A 12,778-nucleotide genomic window follows, 5' to 3' on the forward strand; every position below is an offset into this window, starting at 1 on the left:
ATCTATACTTTTTATGACTACCACATTTTAAAAAAAAGAAAATCACAAAATTTGGCACATTAGGGTTATAGAACTATGGATACATTTAGACATTGATGACATAATTGCAAATCAATAAAATCTTTTTGGAAACTATAGTGTTTTAAAAGGCTTTAAAATTATTAACCTAAATAGGTAATTAACATATCAAATACAATTGATTTGTATTAACCTACAAATTCTTGTAAAAGAACAAATAATTCTTTTATTAGGAATATACTCTAAGAAATTTACCAAAAAGAAATACACACACACACACAAATTTTATACATTAAAAAAACACTTTATAAAACTACTAGGCAGCATAAGGTAAAATTGGAAGAAATTGGTCTTCTGATTCTATGTGACAGTGATTATTTGAACATCAGGCAACTCTTAGAGAGATATATAAGTAGAGAAATATAGAGAGAAATATAAGTAATAGGTGGGGAGAAGGGACAGAAGAGGGGTAGAGTTCCTATACTGGAATATATCAGGCCTTTGACTGATGACTAAAGAACTGGAGGTCTTTGTGGGTAAGTTCATTCTTATCTAGATGCCGTTTCTCCTCCCTCATCTAATTGTGCTCAGCACACAGTTCCTTAATTCAAATTTGTTACAAAAACAATCACCCTGGAAGCAACCTAAAGGACAATAAGGAAATAAACAAACTGTAGCCTATTATAATGTAATTAGGAATGAATGACTAACATGTCAGTTAGGTGGCTCTGGTGATAGAATTTTGGAATTAGAATCAGGAAGACCTGAATTCAACTAAGACCTCTTACTAGCAGTATGACCCTAAGCAAATTTGCCAAGAAAATCCCTAAAGATGGTATGCTCCAAGGAATCAGAAAAAGTAGAATATAACTGAAGAACAATGTGAAAAATAAAATCAAATATGCAAAGACTGTAAGAAATAATGCAAAATAATGGAAAGAGAGCCAGGAATTGGTATCCACATCATTTCTAATTACAATAAAAGGAAAACACATATATGGGGGATTCATACTGACAATAGAAAAAGACACCAAGAGGGAATAACTGAGAAATGCTTATATAGTCTGCCTATACATGGAAAGTCTTGGAGTTTTGTTTCAAGAGCTATAAATTTAAGTTTGCTGTTTAAAGTTAAGTTCATAATAAATTCATTTCTCCAGTCCTCCAAGCTTTTTGGTTTAAGTACTTCTTCCAAAATTGTAGCTCTACCACCTTGCATCCTTGCTTTCTGATCACCTTGCAGCCAAGCTTCCTGAAGATCTCTGAAGGCAGGGAGACTGGTTCTTGGACAACAGATACCATATTCTTGCTTTCCTGAACCTCAATCTTGAAGCCTTTCCAGCTAGGTTGGACCTGCTTGAGCTTCTGCTCTTTTGGCACAATCTTCAAGAAAACCCAGGACCATCTCTGAACCTTTGAAGAAGGCATTGGGGATAGGATTTTATGGGTTGTCATATATGAAAGAATTTTAGGATTTGACTGGATCTCAAGAACCATATAGGTCAGCCACAGTTAAGGAAACTCCACAGCATCTTTAGCCGGTAAACATCCAGTCTCAGGCTGAAGAACTCTATTGAAGGAACTCATATATTTTTTCCCCCTCTGAGGCAGCTGCAAGTCTACTTTCTGTAAGTCTAATTTACAAGAAAAATTTCCTGATGCTAGACCTAAATTTGATTCTATGGAACTTTTACCTACTGTTCCCAGTTCTGTTTGACCATATGAGATCAAATAGAACAAATCTAATTTCTCTCCTATATGAAAGTCCCTCAAATATTTGAAGCTATTCTCCTGTTTACAACTCTACTCCTACTGTCCTTCAATCTTGTCCTCCCACAGGCTAAACACCCCTGGTTTCTTCAACAGACACTTAAATAGCATGGATCCCAGGTCTATCATATCCTTGTTGCTTTTTTTCTAAACCTTTTCCAGTTTATCAGTGTCTTTTCTTAATCTGTGACTCAGAACAGAACACAAAATGTTTTCTGTTCTCCAGCTGGGGTCTCTCCTGGGAAGATGTTAATATTTTACTTATTAAAAACTTTTGAAAAATGCATATTATATTGGGTCACTTGCCCACTGGGGGAGGGGGAGAGGAAGAGAAAAAAATAGAACAGTTTTGTAAAGGTGAATGTTAAAAATTATCCACGTATATATTTTGAGAACAAAAAGCTATAATTAAAAAAAAAAGCTTCACTGCATGCTGAATGTATTTAATAACGATCATAATAAAATTTAACCTTGACTTGGGAAAAAATGCATATTGTGGGATTTCTTATGTCTTATGTTTTTGTTTTCTTTGGAATAGACAAGTAGAAAAATAATCTAAATAAGAGATCAAATTCAGAATCCAGGAAGCTCTTACTTTGAACATTTTAATTCCAGATTGTGCAACATGCAGAGCAGGGGAGATACATGCAGAGCAATAGGAAAACACTGGATAACACTTTTTTTCTGAAAGCATCCTGTAAGTATAAAATGCTGTTAAATGATGCCTCCTAATGGTATAGTAGTTGGATAATGCCTGGTGGTTGTAATTTTTAATGCAGAATTGCCTTGTCTTTATCAATCAATTAATAGTTGGAATTTTAAATCTAGAATTGCCTTACTTAGAGGAAATATTTGTTCAATAAAATATGAATTCTTTGAAATCCATTCCAGGTGACTTAAAAATTATTTTAGTTTACTAAACTTAATTATTTTTTCAATTACATGTAAAGAAAGATGATTTTCAATATTCATTTTTATAAGATTTTGAGTTTAAAAATTTTTTTCTCCCTCCCTTATTTACTTCCTCCCTCCCTGAAACAGCAAGCAATCTGATATAGGCTATATATTTACAATCATGTTAAACATATTTCTATATTAGTCATGTTGTGAAAGAAGAATCAGAATAAAAGGAAAAAACTATGAGAAAAAAAAGCAAACACAATTTTTTTTTAAGTAAAAATAATATGCCTTGCTATGTATTTGGTCTCCATATTTCTCCCTCTCTGGATGTGGATGGAATTTTCCATCCTTAGTCCACTGAAATTGCCTCAGACAATTGGATTGCTAAGAAGAGCTAAATCTATTATAGTTGATCATCACACAGTCATCTTATTTCTTTGTACAATGTTCTCCTGGTTTTGTTCCCTTCACTCAGCATCAGTTCATGTAAGTCTATCTAGGTTTTTCAACATTTCTTATAGCACAAATAGTATTGCATTATATTCACATACCTCAATTTGTTTAGCCATTTCCCAATTGTTGGGCATCCTCTTAATTTCCAATTCTTTGCCGCCACAAAAAAGAGCTGCTATAAATATTTCTGTACATGTTGATCAATTTTCTTTTTTTATATTCTCTTTGGGATACATATTTAATATTCCTTGATCCAGCAATATACTACTAGGTTTTTATGCCTTCCTCCTCCCCCTCCAGTTTTTTGAAGTGAAGTTATGTGATCATTTTAAATGTTTTTGCTTCATCAGGGTAAGGGAACAGTATAAAATTTGCTTTACTAATATTTCTTAATTTTAAAAAATAAATTACTTTTTCTAGATGTGAATACTCTGTATTACAGTAGTTTAATTGTTAGAAATGGTACAGTGGAAAGACCACTGAACCTGGAGGCTTTGGAGACTTCCATTGATTATGTGAGGGCAACTCTTCTAACTTTTATGAACCTGTTTCAGCTGTAACATAGCATCATAGAATTAGAGCCAGAAGGCAGTAAAGAAGGAAACATGCATTTATTATATACCAAATACTGAACTAAGTGCTTTACAGATGTTATCTTACTTGATCTTCATAATTGTAGGAGGTAATCCCCATTTTACAGTTGACATGGGTTAAGTGATGTGCCTAGGGATCATACAGCTAGTAAGTATCTAAGGCTGTATTTGAACTTAGGTCTTACTAACTAAAGAAAGATCTGGCAGACCAAATAATGTGCCATCAAGCTGCCTATCTGGTCCTTTCCTTGTCCAAATTGTAACATAGAATTTTATTTATTTTTATCGGTACTTGAAATGTTTACATAAAAGCATTTCTTTAAAAAATCATTTTAAAATATTGCAAGTGGCCATATTTTCCTTTATGTAGGAACAATCTCATCTGCAATCATATTCAAATATAATAAACTTAACATTTCATGGCTCTCTTTGGTCCATAGAGACTTAAATACAAATCTCTGCCTCTTTATGTAACACAATATAATAATGTAAGATTAAGTCAAAAGAAGAATAAGGACTTTTAAGAATTTATTTAGAATTCAAGTAGAAAAATATATAACAAATATTATGGAACATACAGATTTTATTTTTTTATATCACTTTAAAATCATGATGAACTATTGGATGTGGTCCTTATATTGACTAAAATGTGAAAATGTCATGAATAGAATACCACTTTAGAGTGAAATAATGTTATATGTTCTGCATATATTTTGATGTACAGAATTTGATTCTAAACTTGGAAAATTTTACTTGAGTTAACCATACTCACTCAGCTAGTTAGGGAAAAATCTAGGATCTGAACTTAGGACAAGTTGAGCTATGATTATCGTTATTTGACTGACTAATATTTACTTATTTTGGTGGGGTAGACATTCCGGATTAAATAACTTGCCCAAAATCCAAAACTAGTAAGTGTCTATTGCTCTATCCATTCTTCCACCTACCTCTCCCTCTATTGTACTATTGATTTAACAAAAAATAAAATATATTTTATTACTCAGAAAAAACCTCTTTTGTTTTACTCCTATTTAGTAATTATTTTATGAGTCATTGACATGACTGTAATCTAGCACTAATATATCACTAGACTGGTTTGGTACCCATGTTCTGATTTAGAGATTTTTAAGAAATCAAGAGAATTATTAACATCAGTTTTTTTTTTTTAAATGGGAACTAATTAAGTATAAAAATAATGGCATTCAAATCTGGAAAAACCTTTGAGGCCACTTATTTCAAACTGAGACCCAGAAAGATGATTATTTAAGTAGTAAATAGAGTACCCAGGATTTAAACTGAGTCCTTCTGACTCCAAATACATATTTTATTCTGAGGCATTATTCAGGTGATAAAGTGACTAAATGTTTGGCCTGGCATCAGAAATACCATAGTTCAAATTCAGCCTCATACATTTACATTTGTTTGAACTTGGACAAATGATTTAACTGCTGTCTGCCTTGGTTTCCTCAATTGTTTAAAAAAAAAGGGGTGGGGGGGGAAGGGGGAGGTTAGGGGGGATCCTAATAGCACCTATCTTTTAGGGTTGTTGTCAAGAACAAGTTAGGGAATAAATTTTTCAGCATTGACTCTTGCAAAACCTTCTCTTCCAACTTTTCCCCTCCTTCCCTCTCCCCTCTCCCCTACATAGCAGATAGTCCCATACATGTTAAATATGTTAAAGTATATGTTAAATACAATATATGTATCATATTTATACAGTTATCTTGTTGCACAAGGAAGATCGGATTTAGAAAGAAGGTAAGAATAACCTGAGAAGAAAAAACAAAAATACAAGCAAACAACAAATTAGGTAATATTTAAGAACAACTTCACACACTTCTTGGCACATAATAGGTGCTAAATAAATGCTGGTTTCTTGTCTTCCATTTATAAATCCTATGATGGCTATGATTTACACAACACTTAGAGTTTACAATGCCTGAAACATAATAGGTACAACATATATGCACATTCTTTTCTTCTATGCCATAGTGTCTAATATTTCTATATTGCTTTAGGGTTTAGAAAGTCTTTTCCCCAAAAGGATGCAGAGGTAAACATTTTTGTCCTCCTCTATTCAGATAAGGAGAAGGGAATTGAGAGGTTAATTGTTTTGCCCATATCACACAGATAACAAGTATTAAGGCCTGGTCCAATGATCTTTCCCACTATCTCCTGAAGCCTTTACATTTGTAGAGGCTAAAGGTCAAGGCTGAATAGTATAACACAATGCTCTTTGCCTTTAGGGTTTAAACAATCTAGCAAAAACTGAGGAGATTCGGGGAATTTATTTTCCCCAAATAGAGCAGCTGTGTTTTTTCAATGTTATCTTCTTATGGATTCTCAAACTCACTTATATGGATATTCTCTCCCTCCCTCCGTCCCCCCCATCACTGGTATTGCAACACTTATTAGTCCCTCCTTACCATCTTTTGAGATTCTTGTCCAAATCATCTTGTGTATAAGTCCTTCACGAGTCCTTCACAAGAAGTCCAGAATATGTTAGCAGATTCTTATAATTACCTAGACATTGTGTGCGTACAAATGAAATCTTGAGTTGTTTCTTGGTGAGTCATCCCACTTTATAAAGTGTTAATGTCTTTCTAGTATGCTAAATGCCCAAGTGGGCTGGAGCCAGACAGCTGATTGCTAAATTTTCAGTGTGAGCGTTTACACCTCAGATATCAGGCTACATATCAGAGCTTGATATCTTATTTTGTTGCCTGAATTTAGTAAAGAATGCAGATTAAACTTAAAAGTATATATGCAGACATTTCTTCTTCCTTCCCTCTCTCCTCAATTTTTTAAACATTTACCTGAATACCATAAACATTTTGCTCCATAAAATTGCTGGAGCTCCACAAGAATGCAGTAGAAGGCTTAGGTAATAAAGTCAACGCCAGACTGGAGGTCTAATAACCACAGGCTAACAACAACAACAATAATATATCAACTGGTGTTTATTTAGTGCTTGAAGATTTGCAGAGTGCTTTATATCCATTATCTTATTTAAAGCCTTAAAACACTGCTGCCTAGTGGTAGTTATAACCAAAGATAACCTCCCTGGAAAGAAATCTTATTTGTAGGCTGAAATTTATGCAAATGATAGGAAAGAGAAATTTGAGGCAACTTGGCAAAGATGGCCAAAAATGAGAAGAGTGTTGGAGGGATTGTGGAAAGATAAGAATACTATCAGCTGTTGATCGAACTATGCATTGATCTGGAAGTTCTGGAAACCAATTTGAAATTACATTAAGAAAGTGATTAAAATGCCCATATTCTTTATCCCAGAGCATCTATTCCAACAAGAGCAAAAATTGAAAGGCTTCATATATTCGAAAATATTCCTAACAGCATTGTGTGTATGTGTGTACTTGTATCTCCACAAATGTGATATCCATCAATTAAGAATTGGCTAAACAAATGGTAGTATTACAAAATATGTAGTATATGTAGTATATGTAGTAATGTAATAAAATATCATGACAAGGAATTTTGAATATGAAGAATACAGGAGGGGATATGTGGTAGCTCATACTAATAATCCTTGCTTTTGGGGAGGAAGAGGCTGGCAGCTATTTGGAGATCTGGAGTTTTAAGCTATGGGGTGTGCTAAGCTGATTACTTGTTCAAATTAACAGTCTGGTTGAGACAGATCTGTTCTCCCCATTGCTCTCTCCACTTTTTAAAAAAGAAAGTTTTAGAAAGACATATGAACTGATAAAAAATTAAGTAAACAGAACCAGGAAAACTCAATACAATGACTATAAATAATGTACATGGATAAAAAAAAATTAAATTGAATACTGAACAATCTTATCATGCCTAAAAGACAAGAATATGTCCATCCTTTTTTTTGCAAAGGTGGGAGACTTTGAATGTGAAACACTTTATTATGTTGCTGTGTTCCACTGATTAATGGCTAGTATTATGTATGTTTTTTTTTCCTTCTAATTTCCATATTAATCTTGTTTGTAAGGGATAACTTAGTGGGGGTAGGAGAGGGAAATAGCGGGGAATTGTGGTAATTAAAAACAAGAGCTCAATATATATGTTTTTAATTAATTAAAAAGAGGAAAAAGAAAAGAAAATTGAGGCAATTGGTACTTACCAACTAGAAAAATGTCTCTTTCCACAATTTATAACACTTAACTGAGTCTTAATTATGTGACTTTGACATAAGGGAGCTAGTTTCCCACAAAAAAGAAATGGAAATGTTTGCATATTATATAAAGTACTCAAATCTTTTTGTTTAGATTCAGCAATAAATAACATCTATTTCTAGACGTGGTTCTGCGAGTATTTTAGACTGAAGCAGTATATATGCTGCTCTAAACTCAGGATTTCTAATAAAGACATAATTCAGTTTGTTTAATAACTTCTCCTCATTCCTAACTGAGTGACCAATGGGATATAAGACACACAATGCAGTTTTCAACTGATATTAGATTTATAAATTTATAAAATAAATAAAAAATTATAAATTTAAAAATAATTTATAAGTTTAGTGGGTCTATTTATTAGATGCTGAACTCAGAAACACAAGGTTTGAATATTAGCATCTTAAAATGTGAATACACAGTCAGGAGAAGACTAAAGCTCCTACATTAAGTGGTTTTCTTTTTAATGTCCTTTTGCTTTTGGTGACCACCAAATGGTTTTCACTACAATTAATTCATTTTTTTATTATTATTGTAGCTTTTTATTTACAAAATATATGCATGGGCAATTTTTCAACACTAACCCTTGCAAAACTTTCTGTTCTAACTTTTTCCCTCCTTTCCCCCACTAGATGGCAGGTAGTCCAATACATGTTAAATATATTAAAATAGATGTTAATTTTTATAGCTAAAGGTTCTGATAAAAGCCTCATCTCTAAATTATATAGAGAATTGACTCTATTTTATAAGTAATCCAAGCCATTCTCCAATTGATAAATGGTCAAAAGACATGAACAGACAATTTTTGGATGAAGAAATCGAAACTGTTTTTAGTTGCATGAAAAGGTGTTCCAAAACATTATTGAACAGAACAATGCAAATTAAGACAACTCTGAGATACAACTACACACCTGTCAGATTGGCTAAGATGACAGGAAAAGATAATGATGAATGTTGGAGGGAATGTGGGAAAACTGGGACACTGATGAATTGTTGGTGGAGTTATGAATGGATCCAACCATTCTGGAGAGTAATTTGGAATTATGCTCAAAAAGTTATCAAACTGTGCATACCCTTTGATCCAGCAATATTACTACTAGGCTTATATCACAAAGAGATATTAAAGAATATAAAGAACATACAGTTCACCATATGTGCAAAAATGTTTGTGGCAGCCCTTTTCGTAGTGGCAAGAAACTAGAAATTGAAGAGATACCCACCAATTGGAGAATGGCTAAATAAACTGTGGTATATGAATGTTAGGAATATTATTGTTCTGTGAGAAATGACCAGCAGGATGAATACAGAAAGGCCTGGAGAGACTTACATGAACTGATGCTAAGTGAAATGAACAGAACCAAGAGATCATTATACACTTCAACAACAATACTACATGATGATCAATTCTGATGGAAGTGGCTCTCCTCAACGAGAGGATCCAAATCAGTTCCAATTGATCTGTAATGAACAGAACCAGCTACACCCAGAGAAAGAACATTGGAAAATGATTATGGGCCACGATATAACATTTCCACTCCTTCTGTTACTGTTTGCTTGCATTTTTGTTTTTTTCTACTCAGGTTATTTTTACCTTCTTTCTAAATCTGATCTTTCCTGTGCAACAAGATAACTGTATCAATATGTACACATATATTGTATGTAACATATACTTTAACATATTTAATATGTATGGAACTATCTTCCATCTAGGGGATGGGGTGGAGGGAAGAAGGGGAAAAGTTGAAACAGAAATTTTTGCAAAGGTCAATGTTGAAAAATTATCCATGCATATGTTTTGTATATATATAAAAATTTTGTATATGTTTTGTATATATATATATGTTAAATTCAATATATGTATACATATTTATATAGTTATTTTGCTGCATAAGAAAAATTGAGTCTTTTGAAAGAAAGAAAAAAACCTGAGACGGAAAACAAAAATGCAAGCAAATAATAACAGAAAGAGTGGAAATGCTATGTTGTGTTCCACCCTCATTTCCCATAGTTCTCTCTCTGGGTGTAGCTTATTCTCTTCTTTACTAAACAATTGGAACTGATTTGAATCATCTCATTGTTGAAGGGAGCCAAGTCCATCAGAATTGATCATCATCGTAAAATCTTGTTGTTGCCCTATATAGTCATCTTCTGATTCTGCTTATTTCACTTCAGCTAATTCATTGTGAGTAGAATGGAGAAGTAGGGAGAAGATTGGTAAAGGCAGGTAATATACATAGAGAAATGCTTTCTCTTCTATTCCCTTGACTTGCCTATTTCTTTCTTTGAGGCATTCAATTCTCATTTTTGGAGTACAAATGGGATGTCTTATCTCATTTAATTCTCCTTGACATTTTGGCATCATTAGGAATGGGATAGGTCTTGACTCAGTGAACAAAATATTTCTAGATGGTCATAAAAATTTAACTCTGTCTCAGTCACCTGCTAGTCTCTTGGTTCTTTTCTTTCTCAAGAAGTTTAGGAAATTATTCCAAATCTTCTTCTCAAACTTAATCCCTGTCTTCGAACACAGGGACTTCAATACACATTGAATTCCCTTCAAACAATTTATCCTATTAGTTCATCAACTTCTTAATTTTAATGAACTGAATCTGTACTGCCCTTCAGTCATCCACAAGATATTCCTACCATTCATTGAATCCTTATTGTCCTTATCTCTATTAGGACCTTGAAATCGAAAAGACATGGAATAGTGGACAGAAGTCAGAGGATTTGGTTTTAAATCTTTAAAGAGTCCTCTAAGCTGTTTGGGTTTCAATTTTGACATCTGTAAAATGAGGGGCTTAGAATAGATGCTCTAAGCATGTGATCTATGCTCTGATCACAGCCTAGCATTGTCCAATTGCTTCCTCAATCTGACTCCTTCTAAATCTGACTTTGACTTGGGATTTTTCCACACTTATTTTTGTCACTCAAAAACCCCCTTATTCAAACTTTCCCTCTTTCATAGCTTTGACCCTATAAATTTTTCTTATTTAAAAAAAATATAGAATTGCTATTTTTTTGTCTCTATAATTCAGTCACTTCACTTCTTCTCTAGGACTCTCCCATGTGACAAAAAAAAAAAAAAAAAAAACATTTGGCAGTGACCACATCTAACAATGTATGTTATGCTCTTGTATTGTGAGAGAGATGCTATATATTCTCTAGGACCTTCTTTTATTGCTTTTATTACTATTCAATATGACTTCTTCTTTTTTTTTTAATAACTTTTTATTGATAGAACACATGCCAGGGTAATTTTTTACAGCATTATCCCTTGCACTCACTTCTCTTCCGATTTTTCCCCTCCCTCCCTCCACCCCCTCCCCCAGATGGCAAGCTGTCCTTTACATGTTGAATAGGTTACAGTATATCCTAGATACAATATATGTGTGAGAACCGAACAGTTTTCTTGTTGCACAGGGAGAATTGAATTCAGAAGGTAGAAATAACCCGGGAAGAAAAACAAAAATGCAAGCAGTTTATATTCATTTCCCAGTGTTCTTTCTTTGGGTGTAGCTGCTTCTGTCCATCTTTGATCAATTAAAGCTCTCTTTATCGAAGAGATCCACTTCCATCAGAATACATCCTCAAACAGTATTGTTATTGAGGTATATAATGATCTCTTGGTTCTGCTCATTTCACTTAGCATCAGTTCATGTAAGTCTCACCAGAATATGACTTCTTTTTGATGATCTTTTTATTTACTTTGTTGTGATCATAATGAATATAGTTCTCTTGATTCTATTCATTTCATTTTGTATCAGTTGATAGAATTCCCCCTAGATTTTGCTGCATTCTTTGTATTCATCATTTCCTATTGTATAAAAATATTTCTTCATATTCATATGTCATAGTGTTTTCAGCTATTTTCCAATTGATGTTAATAGCTGAGAATAAAAGGTTCTTTTTTTCTTTTCCTTTTCTTAATTTTAAAACTACAATGGAAAAAAAGAAAAAAAATTAAATAAAGATAAACAGAAAAAGAAAAACAATTGTCCTGTGCACAGCAGAACATACAAGAGGATTCAAAATATGTAACAATAAATTTCCATTTCAAAGAACAAAGGATTCTTAAACTAGAATAATTTATAAAGAAGTTTATTAAATCATTCTGCATGGGAGAGAGTCAATAAAGGAGTGGCTCATTCTCCTTGAGTGTCTGTCACAGTTGTTGGTGCTCAGTTGTTCCATTATGTTTGATCCTGCCATAGTACTTCAAGCCTATTCATCCTTTAATATCTCCCAAAATCTATCCAAATTTATATTCCTTGCTGCCATGACACTATCTAACCATCTCTCTTTCTCTGCCATCTCTTTTTCTTTTTGCCTTTTATCTTTCCCATTAGAGTCTTTTCTAATGAGTCCTGTCTTCTCATTATGTAGCCAAAGTATTTAAGATTCAGCTTTAGTATCTGACCTTACAGTGAATAATCTGAGTTTATTTCTTTACATATTGACTGATTTTAATCTCCTTGTTGTCCAAGGGATTTTCAAAATTCTTTTCCAGCACTACAATTCAAAACCATCAATTCTACAGTGCTCAATTTCTCTTTTCTTCCAACTCTCATAGCTATATATTATACATTACTACTGGAAAAATCATAACTTTTACTATATGGGACCTTTGTCAGCCAGGTGATAGATCTGATTTGTCCAGATCTGCCATAGCTTTCCTTCCAAGGAGCAAGCATCTTTTAATTTCATGGCTGTAGTCATTATTTTCAGTGATCTTTGAGCCCAAGAAAATAAAATTTTACATGACTTCTATTTCTTCTTTTTGAGAAGTGTTGGGACCGGTTGCCAAGATCTTAGTTTTTTTGATATTCACCCTGAAGTCAGCACTTACACTCTTTCCTTTCTCTTTTTTGAAGATATTTATTA

The 12,778-nt window shown here is 33.2% G+C and overlaps 1 protein-coding gene across 2 annotated transcripts in view; it reads left to right on the forward strand.

Moving 5' to 3' along the window:
* The window catches only part of SLCO5A1 (solute carrier organic anion transporter family member 5A1), a 395,082-nt gene that overhangs the window by 9,532 nt on the left and 372,772 nt on the right, over positions 1 to 12,778 (forward strand). The window contains exon 2 of one of the 2 annotated variants that reach the window (XM_051970066.1): positions 2,404 to 2,485. The exons of the other annotated variant lie outside the window; for it this stretch is intronic. The gene's annotated coding sequence lies outside the window, so the exon portion shown is untranslated. The remainder of the gene's footprint in view (positions 1 to 2,403; positions 2,486 to 12,778) is intronic. 2 annotated transcript variants of the gene reach the window in all.

The sequence above is a fragment of the Antechinus flavipes genome, chromosome 1 (genome assembly GCF_016432865.1).
Source record: "Antechinus flavipes isolate AdamAnt ecotype Samford, QLD, Australia chromosome 1, AdamAnt_v2, whole genome shotgun sequence".
Lineage (NCBI taxonomy): Eukaryota > Metazoa > Chordata > Mammalia > Dasyuromorphia > Dasyuridae > Antechinus > Antechinus flavipes.